Source organism: Rana temporaria, chromosome 5, assembly GCF_905171775.1.
Source record: "Rana temporaria chromosome 5, aRanTem1.1, whole genome shotgun sequence".
Taxonomy (NCBI): domain Eukaryota; kingdom Metazoa; phylum Chordata; class Amphibia; order Anura; family Ranidae; genus Rana; species Rana temporaria.
Genome location: NC_053493.1, coordinates 96,956,432 through 96,973,501, shown reverse-complemented (window position 1 = coordinate 96,973,501; position 17,070 = coordinate 96,956,432). Strand labels below are relative to the sequence as shown.

Sequence of the window (17,070 nt, the reverse complement as noted above, 5' to 3'; positions counted from 1 at the left end):
AATTCTCCTTTATGGGGGCGTGACAGGGTGGCGTGTCCTATGCCAACATAGTTTTGCTATTAGGTATCTCTCATTCCCACCTCAGAAAGTTGGGAGGTATGCTATATTACATCCCGTTGTATATTCCAGAGTTTTGATTGGGTTGGGGGGATTAGAACACGTGTTGAGTTTTTTGTGTTCTCTGTGTCCCCATTGGGAGACTCAACCTTCCTATTTGTCTTGTTTACCATTTTCACTGAACATGAAAGGGAAGAGTTAGGGTTGTGACTAGAACAGGAATAGATGGGAAACCTTGCAATGGGGGAACTAGTTCTATCAACCCTGCTGACAACCAGGGATTTCCTCACTTTGGAGAAATTTTCTCCCGGTTCCTGTTTTCTACTTAAAGCGGAGTTCCAACCACAATTAGCATTTTTTAAATGTATGTCCTTTCATCCTGCGTTTTTAAAATATAAATCTGGTCACTTACTATTTTACAATCCGCCGCCGATCCGCAAAGATATTCAAAAAAGATAGTTTATAAAACTATATCTACACTGTTGTCATTTTGCTTGTGGGCATTGTGAAGCCTACAGGCACTTACTTCCTGGAAGTCTTGGATGGGGAGTGATAATTGGACAGCGCACTGCATCCTGGGAAATGATGACACACATTTCCCAGGAGCATTAGAGGGAGATGATGTCAGAATCCTAGGTGGTTTCAAAGGCAGATTTCGTGGGACCGCATAGCAACAGGCATTTCCAGATGAGTAAAAAAAAAATGTTTTTTTTCTTTTTTAGTCGTAAGCTACAGTTTAAAGCAAAATTGTTTTTTTGATGGAACCTCCACTTTAACAGAATAAAAAAAGTATGATAAGCTATTTTCAGCAATACCCCCGAAGGGGCCGCTGGTTTGAATTTGGGCCTGCCGTTACCTCACCATTCACCACGTTCGTCTCAGGGGTCCTCCTTGAAGAGTTATTCACAAATGTCTGCACCAACGCTTATGCCGCGTACACACGACCGTTTTTCGGGCTCTAAAAAATAATGTTTTTAAGGGTCTAGAAAAAAACTATGTTTTTTTCAACCAGATCATTAAAACGGCCTTGCCTACACACGATCGTGAAAAAAAATGCTCTAGCAAAGCGCGGTGACGTACAAAACGTATGACGGCACTATAAAGGGGAAGTTCCATTTGGATGACACCACCCTTTGGGCTGCTTTAGCTGATTTTGTGTTAGTAAAAGACGATTCGCGCTTTTCTGTCTGTTACAGCGTGATGAATGTGTTTACTCCATTACGAGCGTTAGTTTTACCAGAATGAGTGCTCCCTTCTCATAACTTGCTTCTGAGCATGCACATTTTTTTCACGTCGTTAAAGCCCACACACGACCATTTTTTACAACCTTAAAAACGTTGTGAAAAATAGAGTGTTCGAAAAAAAATTGGCAATTTTTTAGATCATGAAAAATTCTCTGAAGCCCACACACGATCGTTTTTAATGACATGAAAAAAAAAAGCGTTTTTTTAGAACCCGAAAAACGGTCATGTGGCATGCGGCATTAGTCTCTTTTCTTCCAAGGTTTTATTAAACAAACTCAAACAGAGGGATGGAGGGTTAGGGGGGATTCAGGTACCTTGCGTTGCGGATCACGGGTACATTCTTGGATCCTGAGGACAAACCGTTTCCACACTGACCTAGCAGCCGGTGCGAAGCTCATTCAAAAGTCTCTGCCACAGACTTGATGAGTGCAGTCGAGTCGTTGCGCAGTCCTCTGCCACAGGACCATGTAACCACACACACTTTGCAAAGTTCCAAGGACACAGCTAGACAGTACCAGGATCTTTCAGCCAGCCAGCAGCACTGTGAGGTAGGTTGGCCAGGATGCACCCTCCAATTGAGTCCCCAATTGTTTGGCTCCTTCCCGCAGGCTAGACAGCACAGGACCACCCCTAAACCAGCAGGCCCCAGAAACTCCTGGGCCCACTCTCAGTAAACGGAGGCCCAGAGGCTGAAGAACTGCTAACACATCCCTGAGGCCAGGAGGGCCATCAGGTCAGGATCGGAAGACCCCACCAGAACGGTGTCTGTCCCTTAAGTACCCTCTCCCAGAATGCACAGCGACGGAGACCATGCCCACTGGGCTGCTTCTGGGAGAAGAATACTCAAGACACCCAGCCCCCTGCATTTCCAACCTTGACCCAGGGGGTGACAGCGACACCTACAGTCAAGTGGAAAATGTGCAACGCAGCTGAACTGGAACAGAGACCAATAATTTGACATAATCATTCCGAGCTCAACTACAGCTCAGATAACTGAAATTTACGTATAGCACCTACCCAACAGGAGCAGGGCGCTACACTATGTTAATGGAAGAATTAGACAATGGCTGCTATTCCACCTGTCTCTTGCACTTACTGACACTTTCTGCAGAATTGTCATAGCCCTGCGCAATGTATTTGGTAAAGGCTGAATATATTTTAATAAGCTGTGAAGTTTTAATTATCCTTCAATGCCTCTAGCTGAGATCTCAACATTTCTCTTATGCCATAACTTTTTACAAAGAGGTATTTTTAAACTGATCATTAATTTTATGATCACAGAAATGAGATGCAGAATTTATGCTGTTGTCATTGGCACAAGCTCAAGGCACCACTGACAATATTTCTGATTGTAATAGAATGACTGTGAACTAATGGGGCTCTAAGCATTCTTTTGAACATACATTTCATTTCAATGTCCGATTAGTGTGTAATGTTCCTAATTATAATGCTCATAAACTTCAATCACAGCATTACTTGGCAAAATACAAGTAACAGATATTAGGTGCTTTTAGACAAAGATGGATGAGGAATCAGTCCCACATTGTTGGTCCAGAAAAGAGGTTGCTTGCAGTTCATTCAAATAAATGCATACGATTTAAACTTAGAGGAGTCTTTTGCCAGTTCTGGAATTGTATTTGCCATGAATGAGGAATCTATGTTAAATCTTTCTGTGGAAAACTTTTATATTTAAAGTGCACCTGTTACCACTACAAATTTTGTTACATGAAAACATTATTTGTGAAATGGTATGTTTTATATAACACATCTTCATTGGTTAAGGATTCAGTGGTCAGAGTTGATGCTAGGCTTTTAACATAACAAAAGTCCATTCATTTGGCACTTGAAAGAATATTCAATAGACCATTTTCAATGTGGGCAAAGTGTATAATGAAGAAAAACGTTGATTCTGTGAAATTTTCGGGTCACATGTATTCCGTATGCTTCAGCATGAGGGTTAGCTTTGTGCAGATATCTCAAAGGATTGCAGAATTAGGTAGAAATGAGTTGACCGCTAAAATTTTTGCCCTGCCTCTGATTTATTAAGGCAAGACTGAAAACTCACTTTGAAAGTATCTGCCCTCAAATAGGCAAATCCTCAAATTAGATTTTATGGTGTGTTAAAGTAGATTTAGTGGCCTGTTTTTCCTACCTCTCTTCTGTTATAGGGCTAAAGCCTCCATTATCAACATATGCCTTTGTTCCCTGCTGATTCTTTCATACATCCCCCTACATCACTGCATGACTCTCCAGCAGGGCCACAGGGACACGCAAACTAATGGAGGCAATTCAACAGCAGCAGGCAGAAATAATAAGTCTTAGCTTAGGAGAAACCTATCAAGCACAGAAAACATAAACAAAGCTCAGACTAGCTATAACCTGTAGCTATCCTGAGCTGTGTTTATATCTTCTGTGCTTGGTAGGTGTTGTCTAAGCTCAGGTAATTTATTATTTGTTTATATTTGTTTCTTCTGTTGAATGTCTCCAGTAGTTAATGCAACAACATACAGGTAACAGTGTACGTGTTTTTAATTTGTATCCACCTCATCCAACCCCTGATGGTTGTGGTCCAATGTTGTGAGTTGAGGGGAGGTGATAAATATTTGGTGCAGACTTCCAGAAAAGGTCCTTCTCTTCTCTCTTCTGCCTGGTTGGGATGCCATGGTGACAAGGGTCTATCTCTTTGAGCCTTGGCCCTGCCCAGAGTCAATGCTACAGAAGCTAGGGCTGCTTTGATGGTTAGTAAATCTAGAAGGAGCTGTGCAGAAAGATAACTGCCTGTATGGAGCATTGTTTGAGAAGTCCTCTGTGTTTAAGTGTGTCCTAGAGTGTAAAGGTGAAGCTGCTGGTAGTGGACATTATAAGAAGTTTTTACTGTTTGTCAACTAAGATATCTGTGACTACTCGAATATGGTCAAGGTCCAGAAATCTGCTTAGAAAGAATGAAGATTACGGTAATTTAACCTTTAACACCAGGCAGTGACTTCTCTTATTAAGTCATTGTAGTCTGCTTGGCTAAGAACTACATTAACTGCATTCAGAAGACCAGAGCGATTTGGCCATTTTTGGGTATCCTGCACCCCCAACTCTCTCTCAACTGTTTATTGAGCAAATAAAATCATGAAAAGACTAATGTGACTGGTTATTCAGCTTCTTTTCTACCCCACAATCATTCCACCCTGAGATGTTAAATGCTAGCCTGCTACACTATCTCGATAACTTGGGAACAAGGCTCCTGTTCCAGATGACCTGTTTGAAAAAGAAAATAACTGATTCTATCAGTGATATAGTTTGAGAATCTGATTGGTAGTGTGACCACAGTGATAATGGTCAACAGTTCATTACTGTTGGGCAAAGTGATTTTTTTTGGTCACCTATGCCAAAAAAATGGTCACAATTTAGTGTATACAGTGGATCTTTTTCAAATGAAAAATTGCGGTAGGGGTAAATGCTACTAAAGCTGCCCATAGATGGCATGGCAAAATTACATTCAATCCATCACTAACCGTTGCTGCTAATGATTCATTTTGATCAAACGGGACTATTGGAAAATGAACCAGCTGCAGTCAGTTAGGCCAGCCATTGACTAAGCAAATTTCTTTCCTCCATCAACACGGGCAGTGTTGACAGGTAAATCCCTCCTGCCAAGTCATTGTATTTTGTAGCACCCTCTAGTGTGCTAGAAGGATAGTGCATGTTTTTAGAGTAGGTACATTTTCAGGCTTGGCTGGCAGTCAAGCCTGGGTGTGATTTGATATGGGTTGGGAGTGACTCAGAGTAGAGTTGGGTGATTCATAGGCAGTATAACCAAGACCTCACACTTCTTTCAAGGAATATTCTAGTGTTTTCTGGAAAGGATGGAGGAGAAGGGTGATGGAGCTGTCTCGGTGCCCTGACAAATCCCCAACCTGAATTGGCAGGGGGTAGGCCTCCATAAATACCCAGGGTCAGCTCAGTGGATGGAGGAGTTGTTCGGGTGGAAGCTGGAGATGGGCCTTGGAGGGAGCTGGGAGGGGGGTGTGACTTTGGGCCTGGGGTTTGGGTGCAGACAGGACCCTTCACACAGCACACGGAGGTGTCCTGGACAGGTGGCCTGGGAGCAGGAGAGGACAGTGGGAGAGCACTGCCAGGCAAGCTCTCCAGGAGAGGAACAACAGGCCGCCGCCTTCTAAGATGAGGGCAAAGCCAGTATGATGGACTGTGGTGTTATGGCAGTGGAGAGAGGCAGCTGCAGCCATGAGGGCTGGCAGGGGCTGAAGATGTGGTACTGGGCTCAGTAGCCACGTGGACAGCTAGCATTAAGGACTACCATATATTTTACTACACTAAAGAGGACTGCGAAGGGAATTCACCCTAGGCCTCACTGGGCCAGTGTCAGGCCTAAAAATCAGTGCTAACTGGTCCAGGAACTGCAAACAAGTGATGTGCTGGAGGTGTTAAAGAGAGATAGTCTGCAAAAAAGTGATGTGCTGGAGTTGAAGATTGCAGTCGTATATACCAGAGGTGTATATAGTCGGTCCTATGTATATTGTTTTGCAAATCAGTTTGGGCATCTCATGAATATACCATCTCCATCCAAGTTTATTCCCCTCAATAAAAATACAAAACAAAGTTCAAGGACTGTTTTTCTGCCTGAGGGTGAAAGAGAACTGTGTGCCTGGTTGGGAAGGGTGACAGATGGACTACAACACTCAGCAGCCCTCTGGCTGATGAAAAAAAACAAAAAATTAAGCATTTGTAGCCAGCCTAAGTAGATAAATACTACACTAATGGTGGTATTGTTTTGTTGTGAAGTGCCACTTTCTCTGTATTATTTTACTAAGTTATTAAAAGCTTTTGCAGTGCTCTTCGTCTGCCAGGTTAAAAGAAGTCTGTCATAAGAAGTACATAGGCTGCAATTGCTGCTACTACTGTATTTTTACTACTCAAAATATTGTCATGTAGTGTAGCTTGGCTGGCTTTGAGCAGTGCTTTGCAGTGTGAACCTAGTAAATTACTTAAAATTAAAGAATGAAAAAGAAAAAAAGAAACATATGTAACTTCACTCAGGGGGCTGACAAAATACGTCCACAATTTGCAGAACTGCATTACATGCTCCACAACTGTTTAGAACTAGAGGTAGACAGAAGTGCCTTGGATCTTCCAAAACCCAATAATTTGCCTTTAAATATGCCTTTAAAGGGGTTGTAAAGGTAAAAAAAAAAAAAAATCCCTAAATAGCTTTCTTTTACTTAGTGCAGTCCTCCTTCACTTACCTCTTCCTTATTTCTTCTGAGAAATACTCACTTCCTGTTCTTCTGTCTGTAACTACACACAGTAATGCAACACTTTCTCCCTGGAGTGGAGAAAGCCTCTTGAGGGGGGAGGGAGGGAGCAGGAGGGTCAGGACGCTATCTACTTTGCAGATAGAGAAAGGAGCTGTGTGTTAGTTGGCGTCCTGACACTCCTGCTCACCCCCTCCCCCCTCAAGAGGCTTTCTCCACACCAGGGAGAAAGCCTTGCATTACTGTGTGTAGTTACAGACAGAAGAACAGGAAGTGAGGATTTCTCAGAAGAGATAAGGATATTTAAAAGCAAAATCGAAGGATGAGGTAAGTGAAGGAGGACTGCACTAAGGTAAAGGAAGCTATTTAGGGGAAAAAATGTTTACCTTTACAACCTCTTTAAAGGAGTTGTAAAGGAAAAAAAAATTTGGCTAAAATTAATGTCTGCAAGGTAGACAGACAGAATAGTGTAATGATTCTGTTAAAAAACAAGTAAATACCTATTAAATTCCTTCATCTATATCACCTCCGGCATTCTAGTTTCTGTTCTCTTATTCACTTCCTGGTTTGCGGCGCTTGTTCATGTAAGAACTACATTTCCCAGTATGCATTGCAGCACGCCCAGTAATTCACACCTCCTTGAAGTCTCTAACACATAGAGAGCGTCCTGCCCCACAGATGTAGTTCCCAGGAGGGGGCGAGCATGTCACTGACCACCGCAGTAAAGCCTCCCTTTACTGTGGTGAGTTACAATCAGACAAGCAGGAGGTGAACAGAACAGAGAAGAAACTGAGCAAAAACTAACAATGAGGAAGTGAAAAGAGGAATGTCTGCAGGTAAAGGATGCTTATTATGAAAACATTTTTCTTCCTTTACAACCCCTTTAAGGGGTTGTCAAGTCAGAAGGTTTTTTCTCTTAATGCATTCTATGCATTAAGATAAAAAAAACCTTCTGTATGCTGCAGCTGCCTCAGCACCCCTAATATTTACTGGAGCCCCATCTCTATCCAGCGATGTCCACAAGTGCCTGGTTCGACCGGGGCTCTCCTCCTGATTAGTTGAGACACAGCAGCGGTATCATTGGCCCCCGCTGCTGACAATCACAGTCAGTTAGCAGATCAGGATAGAGAGGGGGTGGGACCAAACTGGGGTTCCGTGTCTGAATGGACACAGGTATCTGTAACTTGACTCAGGTGCCCCCATAGCAAGCTGCTTGCTGTGGGGGCACTCAACAGGAGGGAGAGGCCAGGAGAGCCAAACACAGTCCATCTGTCCCCCATTTTGGGCTGATCTACATAGTTCTATATAAATTTCACTCTTTAACTATCAAAAAGTGTTTTACAGTGCTAAACCTTTCATCCAATTTCTAAATTGCTGCATTTGTAAATTCCAGAAGCCAATATAACAGGAATAGTAGTGGTAAAAAAGCACTTGTGAGTTTAACCAATCAATTTCTTTTGTAAAATTTTCCTTTAAGGGGGCTGTGGCAAGGGGTGTATCCTATACCTACATACTTTTGCTAATAGGTTTCCCTCGTTCACATATATACAGGTGTGGGGGGGGGCTGACATATATATAGGTGTGGGGGGGGGCTAACATAGATACAGGTGTGTGTGTGGGGGGGGGGTGTAGGGTTGCCACCTCATCCCTTTAAAATCGAAAACATATTAATTACACAGGTTTTGTGGCTGATTAAGGTAGTAATTAAACCCACTTGGTGCCTTATCTGCATTAAATTAGCTTCAGAACCTGTGTAATTCATATGTGTTTAAATGGGGTTTAAATGGATGAGGTGGCAACCCTAGGGGGGTGCTCACATATATACAGGAGTGAGGGAGGCTGACATATATATAGGAGTGAGGGGGGTTGGCATATATACAGGTAGGAGGGCTGACATATATACAGATGGGGGGGCTGGTGGGGGGGTTGGGGCTGACATATACAGGCAGGGCAGCCATCACAAATTTTTGGGCCCCTTACACGGCTTTAGGCCTGGGCTCCCCTGAGCCTGACCACCAACATTGCCCAGGGCTTGCCCACGGGCCATTCCACCGAATCCACACACCGGCCACCTCACCTGTACGCACTCAGCCCCCCTCAATCCTGTATATATGTAAGCCCCCCTTAATCCTGTATACTGTATATGCCAGCCCTCTTACACCTATATATATGTCAGCCCCCCCCACACCTGTGTATATGTCAGCCCCCCACCTGTAAATATGCCAGCCCCCCTCACACCTGTATATATGTCAGCCCCCCTCACACCTGTATATATGTCAGCCCCCCCTAGGGTTGCCACCTCATCCCTTTAACCCCCCTGGCGGTATTACAGAGTCTGGCTCGGGGTGGAATTTCAGCACCAAAAGCGGTAACCCCGAGCCAGACTCGGGATCGCTTCGCAGCAGCCACAGGCATGGTTTACTTACCTTGTCCCTGGATCCTGCAATGCCGCCGCGCTGTGTGATCGAGCAGTGTCTCTTCGCTCGATTCACAGTGTACCGCCGAGCTCCGTTCCCTGCGACGTTACGATGCCAGGGGGGTGGAGAACGGCGCCAAATTCAAAAAAGTAAATAAACACAGTACATACAGTATACTGTAATCTTACAGATTACAGTACTGTATGTAAAAAAATACACACCCCCTTTGTCCCTAGTGGTCTGCCCAGTGCCCTACATGTACTTTTATATAATAAAAACTGTTCTTTCTGCCTGCAAACTGTAGATTGTCCATAGCAACCAAAAAGTGTCCCTTTATGTCAAAAGTGATTTTAGACCAGCTAGAAAACAGCCATAATAAATTATAATCACTTGCAGAATTGTGAGATAGCGATTTGTGGGAAAATTTGTCATAAAATGATTATTGATTACATTATTAAATAATTTTTATTATAATTATATTATTATTTGTTATAATTATTTATAATTATTTATTATATTATAATTTATGATGTTGTTTTTCAAACTTTTTCATACCCGAGATGTCTACTAGACTCTTGTTCGGACAGATTTAAGTGAGTTATTCCTAAGAATTGCAGGCCTACAATGTAAAACGCCAAATTTCCTGGCAAAATAATGGTACGGCTTTCAGCACCTAAAATCTGAAATAATCATACCGCCAGGGAGGTTAAACAGAACACATATGAATTACACAGGTTCTGAAGCTAATTTAATGCAGATAAGGCACCAGGCGGGTTTAATTACCACCTTAACCAGCCAAAGAACCTGTGTAATTAATATGTGTTCAGTTTTAAAGGGATGAGGTGGCAACCCTACCCCTCCACACCCCTGCATATATGTCATCCCCCCACACCTATATATATATGTCACCCCCCACATATACACAAATCTGTAAACACACAAGCCTCTGGACCCTCCCTGTACACAGACAGCTCCCTCCCTTTCCTTCACAGCCCCACTTGTAAAGGAAATCTTCCTACCTAGTCCCAGCTTGTTTTCATAAAGCTGACATGTTACATTCTGCTCTGTACTGACACTATGGGGTTGATTTACGAAAGGCAAATAGACTGTGCACTTTGCAAAGTTGCCCTATGCAAGTGCAGCTTCTCCAGAGCTTAGTAAATGAGGTGAGGCTTCCCTTTGCAAAGAATACCCAATCACGTGCAAGAAAAATAAATAAATAACAGCATTTTTGCTTGCACATAATTGGAGGATGCAAGTCAGCAGAGCTTCTGCTCAATTACTAAGCTCTGGAGCAACTGCACTTGCAAAGTACAATTGCACTTTGCAAAGTGCACAGTCTTTTTGCTTTTAGTAAATCAACCCCTACATGTTGTGGCTGCACATCGCACACACTAGCATCAAGCAGGAGAGGGGGGGGGGGCTGTTATTCAGACAGTATGGGGACCAATGATTTCTAAAGTCATGCCTTCATATAATGTTTGTCACAAGGAATATAAAACAAGAAATGTCAAAGCTAATTTGTTTCACTAAATCGCATGTTTGCTTTGAAAAATAATACTTTTGCAACTAAAATTTCTTGAACCAGTCCTTTAAGCTAAACTCCATACAAACAGCTAAACACAGAGTTGAAATCCTGTATAAGAAATCTGTTTTCCCTGCCAAAGGATTTGTTTTCCTGTATATTTTGAGGTTTACACGGCCCTACCAGACAGTACAGCCAAACACAAGTAAAAACAAGGCGCTGGATGCAGATTTTTAATGGGTCAATGAAATTATCACTGGGAACACTAGCTCTAGTTCGGCAGCACTCCACAAAATAGGAATACCCCCTGAAAATGTGGATAGGAGGGGGTCCGAGAGTTGAGAATCAATGTATATACAGTATAATAAGAGCTCCAAACAAACATCCTTGAATCCAAAGTTTTTATTGATAAAATTGGTTCATAGCAGGAAAAAAACAACAACACTTCTTGGGTGTCCAACAGACTCCCCCTTTATCATGACTGCAAAACAAATTAAAATATAGAAGTCATAATTAAAAATGTACACAGCATCTCACAAAAGTGAGTACAATCCTCACATTTTTTGTAAATATTATTTTTTTACATCTTTTCATGTGACAACACTGAAGAAATGACAAGTAGTGAGTTTACAGCTTGTATAACAGTATAAATTTGCTGTCCCCTCAAAATATCTCAACACACATTAATGTCTAAACCGCAAGCAACAAAAGTGAGTACACCCCTAAATGAAAATGTCCAAATTGGGCCCAAAGTGTCAATATTTTGTGTGGCCACCATTATTTTCCAGCACTGTCTTAACCCTCTTGGGCATGGAGTTCACCAGAGCTTCACAGGTTACCACTGGAGTCCTCCTCCACTCCTCCATGATGACATCACAGAGCTGGTGGATGTTAGAGATCTTGCGCTCCTCTAACTTCAGTTTGAGGATGCCCCGCAGATGCTCAATAGGGTTTATGTCTGGAGACATGCGTGGCCAGTCCATCACTTTTACCCTCAGCTTCTTTAGCAAGCCCAGTCTCCAAAATGAGGGGATCATGCTCTGCTTCAGCAAGTCACGGTATTTGCTGGTATTCATGGTTCCCTCAATGAACTGTAGCTCCCCAATGCCGGCAGCACTCATGCAGCCCCAGAACATGACACTCCCACCACCATGCTTGACTATAGGCAAGACACACTTGCCTTTGTACTCCTCACTTGGTTGCCACCACACACACTTAACACTATCTGAACCTGTCTGACACTATCTGAACCTATCAGCATCATCTTTAGAAGAGGCTTCCTTCTGGTATGACAGCCATGCAGACCAATTTGATGCAGTGTGCGACGTACGGCCTGAGCACTGACAGACTGACCCCCACCCCTTCAACCTCTGCAGCAATGCTGGCAGCACTCATACGTCTATTTCCCAAAGATAACATCTGTATATGACGCTGAGCATGTGCACTCAACTTCTTTAGTCAACCATGGCGAGGCCTGTTCCGAGTGAAACCTGCCCTGTTAAACTGCTGTATGTTCTTGGCCACCGTGCTGCAGCTCAGTTTCAGGGTTTTGGCAATCCTCTTATAGCCTAGGCCATCTTTATGTAGAGCAAGGCCTTGTACACACGACTGTTTTCCTCTGCAAAATCCATCAAGAAAAATGCTGGCAGAGCATTTTTGCCGAGAAAAACGGTTGCGTGCATGTATTTCGTCGAGAAAATCGTGGATATCGATGAGAAAAAAAGAGAACATGCTCTCTTTTTTTTCGTCGGGAGTCTCAATTTGCTTGGTCGTGTTTCTCATTGGGCTGGTTTACATCGAGAAACACGTTCGTGTGTATGCTTAGAAACCCACGCATGCTCAGAACAGACTGAAAAACGCAAATCGTCTCTCACCAAACTTTTACTTAACACGCAGTAACATGAGATTAGCAAAAGCAGCCCAAAGGGTGGTGCCAGTGGAATCGAACTTCCCCTTTATAGTGCTGTCGTACATGTTGTACGTCTCCGCGTTTGAGAACAACAAGATTTTGTCTTGACAGTATGTATGCAAGGAAAGCTTGACAAGAACCTCATCGAGGAAAACAAAGTTTCTTTTACAAAGAGATTCTCGGTCGTGTGTACGAGGCCTTATTTGCCACGAAGTTCCATGTTGAACTTCCAGTGACCAGTATGAGAAAGAAAACACCAAATTTAACACATCTGCTCCCCATTCAGACCGGAGACCTTGTAACACTAACGTGCCACATGACACTGGGGAGGGAAAATGTAAACTTGGGCCCAATATGGACATTTTCACTTAGGGGTACTCACTTTTGTTGCAAGCGGTTTAAAAATCAATGGCTGTATGCTGAGTTTTTTTTGAGGGGACAGCAAATTTACACTGTTATACAAGCTGTACACGTACTACTTTACATTGTAGTAAAGTGTTATTTCCTCCGTGTTGTCACATGAAAAGATATAAAATATTTACAAAAATGTGAGGGGTGTACTCACTTTTGTGAGATACTGTATGTGTAAAAATAAATATGCAAAAAAAAGATAGTTGATATAAAAGTCAAGGGGTATATACCCAATATATTGTCCAGTTTTTGTTGAGACATCGTTTTAGTAGTTTTACTGTTTGCCAGTGAAGTGTTGTGATCTTTGGTATTTGTAGACAAGACAATACTTCTGAGGCCCCGTACACACGGCCGAGGAACTCGACGTGCCAAACACATCGAGTTCCTCGGCCAGTTCAGCCCTGAAGCCGCCGAGGAGCTCGGCGGGCCGAGTTCTCCCATAGAACAACGAGGAAATAGAGAACATGTTCTCTATTTCCTCGCCGAGGTCCTCGTCGGCTTCCTCGGCCGAAAGTGTACACACGGCCGGGTTTCTCGGCAGAATTCAGCCAGTAACTCGGTCGGAAGCTGAATTCTGCCAAGGAAACTGGTCGTGTGTACGGGGCCTTAGTCTGTAATTCAGTGGATTCAGCTATCATATGCAAATGGTTATATAACCCTTGACTTCTCGACTTTTATATCTATAATTTTTTATTTGCATTTTTTTATATGTATGACTTTTTTATTTGAATTTGTTTTGTAGCCCTGATTAAGGGGAAGTCTGGTGGGTCCCCGAAAAACAAAGGGCAATGATCCTGGAGGTGGCATACATGTTATGAGAGTTAACTAGTTGTTACACAGAACATTTTATTATTTTAGGTATTCAATCTGACAATACACTCAACTCTTTTTACATATTATACATTCACATCGGTCCCTGCTCTTAAGAAGCTTCCAGTTCAAGGTTCCTCTCTCAGGCCTCGTACACACGACCGAGGAACTCGGTGGGCGAAAAACACATTGTTTTTCTCGTCGAGTTCTTGTTAGGCTTGTCGAGGAACTCGACGAGCCAATTTTCTCCATTCCCGTCGAGGAAAAAGAGAACATGCTCTCTTTTTGGCTCGACGAGTTCCTCGACAGTTTCCTCAATTAAAAATGTACACACGACCGGTTTCCTCGGCAAAAAATCTCTCCCACCAAGTTTCTTGATGGATTCTGCCGAGGAAAACAGTCGTGTGTGAGAGGCCTCAGTTACACACATACCAGGGCCAGTTTATACAGGAGTCAGTTAAAGCTGTAGTTTAGTATGGATACTTTTGCACAGTTACATTGGCTCTGCTTGGTATGCATGTGCCATACCTGGCCGATCTTCTAGGAAGCTGGAAATCACTGCAGTAGTCACTGTTACTGTTAGTCACTGTTACTACAGTGATCACTGTGATCACTGCTAACTTCTGGGTACTGTGCCTACTACTACTACATTGATTTCCAGCTTCCACTGGGATCAGCCAGGTATGGCACATACAGTACATACGTAAATTGATTCAAGCTGGAACAATGTAACTATGTAAAAATATCCATACTTCTTAAACTTCAGTTTTACCCTACCAGCATGGGAGGAAACCAGAATACCTGTAGAGAATCCACACAAGGGAGAACATGAAAAATCCATGCAGGTATTGTCCTGTTTGGGATTCAACCTGAGGATCCCAGCACTGCAAGGCTTATTTAGCTGTACCTAATAAAATGTGTGGCCTGAAGTTCTGCAGTATTTGGAGCTTTAATGTCTTCATGGAGTTCAGCTTAAAAGTCAACCTTACCCCAAATAACAGCCTTGAACACTTACCCTAACCATCAATAGAATACCTATGAGGTGAAAATATTAAATTTTCATTGAAATTTTCTGAAGCCGAGGAGGGCCGAGTTCTCCCATAGAACAACGAGGAAATAGAGAACATGTTCTCTATTTCCTCGCCGAGGTCCTCGTCGGCTTCCTCGGCCGAAAGTGTACACACGGCCGGGTTTCTCGGCAGAATTCAGCCAGTAACTCGGTCGGAAGCTGAATTCTGTCAAGGAAACTGGTCGTGTGTACGGGGCCTTAGTCTGTAATTCAGTGGATTCAGCTATCATATGCAAATGGTTATATAACCCTTGACTTCTCGACTTTTATATCTATAATTTTTTATTTGCATTTTTTTATATGTATGACTTTTTTATTTGAATTTGTTTTGTAGCCCTGATTAAGGGGAAGTCTGGTGGGTCCCCGAAAAACAAAGGGCAATGATCCTGGAGGTGGCATACATGTTATGAGAGTTAACTAGTTGTTACACAGAACATTTTATTATTTTAGGTATTCAATCTGACAATACACTCAACTCTTTTTACATATTATACATTCACATCGGTCCCTGCTCTTAAGAAGCTTCCAGTTCAAGGTTCCTCTCTCAGGCCTCGTACACACGACCGAGGAACTCGGTGGGCGAAAAACACATTGTTTTTCTCGTCGAGTTCTTGTTAGGCTTGTCGAGGAACTCGACGAGCCAATTTTCTCCATTCCCGTCGAGGAAAAAGAGAACATGCTCTCTTTTTGGCTCGACGAGTTCCTCGACAGTTTCCTCAATTAAAAATGTACACACGACCGGTTTCCTCGGCAAAAAATCTCTCCCACCAAGTTTCTTGATGGATTCTGCCGAGGAAAACAGTCGTGTGTGAGAGGCCTCAGTTACACACATACCAGGGCCAGTTTATACAGGAGTCAGTTAAAGCTGTAGTTTAGTATGGATACTTTTGCACAGTTACATTGGCTCTGCTTGGTATGCATGTGCCATACCTGGCCGATCTTCTAGGAAGCTGGAAATCACTGCAGTAGTCACTGTTACTGTTAGTCACTGTTACTACAGTGATCACTGTGATCACTGCTAACTTCTGGGTACTGTGCCTACTACTACTACATTGATTTCCAGCTTCCACTGGGATCAGCCAGGTATGGCACATACAGTACATACGTAAATTGATTCAAGCTGGAACAATGTAACTATGTAAAAATATCCATACTTCTTAAACTTCAGTTTTACCCTACCAGCATGGGAGGAAACCAGAATACCTGTAGAGAATCCACACAAGGGAGAACATGAAAAATCCATGCAGGTATTGTCCTGTTTGGGATTCAACCTGAGGATCCCAGCACTGCAAGGCTTATTTAGCTGTACCTAATAAAATGTGTGGCCTGAAGTTCTGCAGTATTTGGAGCTTTAATGTCTTCATGGAGTTCAGCTTAAAAGTCAACCTTACCCCAAATAACAGCCTTGAACACTTACCCTAACCATCAATAGAATACCTATGAGGTGAAAATATTAAATTTTCATTGAAATTTTCTTTACAATGTAGTTGTCAAACTAAACCTTACCATGAAATTCAAGCTATTACAGTTTACTCTCACACCAAAAATATTTCTTTCATGGTAAACATTTCTTGTGCTAGTTGTTGGACTCGCCGTGTCTTGCAGCAGAGGGTAAAAGGCTCTCACTGATGCCAAACTGGGATGTATCAGATCATCCTCACAGATGAATAAAGTGCAAATGTATCACTGCAAACAAACTGAAGGCTAGAGTAGCCAGCAGGCAAGCAGGGCAAGGAAACAGGCTAAAGGTTAGGGAAAAGGGCGGCAAAGCAAGCTGAAGTTTAGCACCAACAGCAGTTTGATGCTAAAACAAGCTTAGAGTTAAGGCAACTGGCAGGTAAGCATGGTAGGGAAATAAGCTGAAGGTCAGGACAATGGGCAGGCAATCAGTGCCGGAAAGCAAAATGAAGGTAAGGGCAATGGGGAGGCAAGCATGGCAGGGAAATAAATTGAAGGTAAGGGCAATGAAAAGGCTAGCAGGGCAGGAAAACAAAATTAAGGTAAGGGGATTGGGGAGGCAAGCAGGGCAAGGAAACAAAATTAAGGTAAGGGAAATGGGCAGGCTTGCAGGGCAGGGAAATAAAATGCAGGTCTGAGTAACCTGGCAGAGAAACTAATTGTAGGAGGCAGAGAACCATGGTAGGGAAGCAAACTGAAGGTCACAGCAAACGACAGGCAAGCATTGTATGTAAATACGTTTACGGTAAGTGTAGGAGGCAGACAAAAGCAGAAACTGTGGAAAATCACTAATGATACTAAAAAGTCTAAAAAGCACAACAAAATGGCCTTCCAGCCTTTTAATCTCTAATGCAAACACAAAGCATGTGCCCTAGGTGGGATGAGTGGGTTAGTTGAACTGGGGAA

The 17,070-nt window shown here is 42.9% G+C and overlaps 1 protein-coding gene across 1 annotated transcript in view; it reads left to right on the top strand.

The window, feature by feature from the left end:
* The window catches only part of SKAP2 (src kinase associated phosphoprotein 2), a 376,072-nt gene that overhangs the window by 104,092 nt on the left and 254,910 nt on the right, over positions 1-17,070 (top strand). The window lies entirely within an intron of this gene.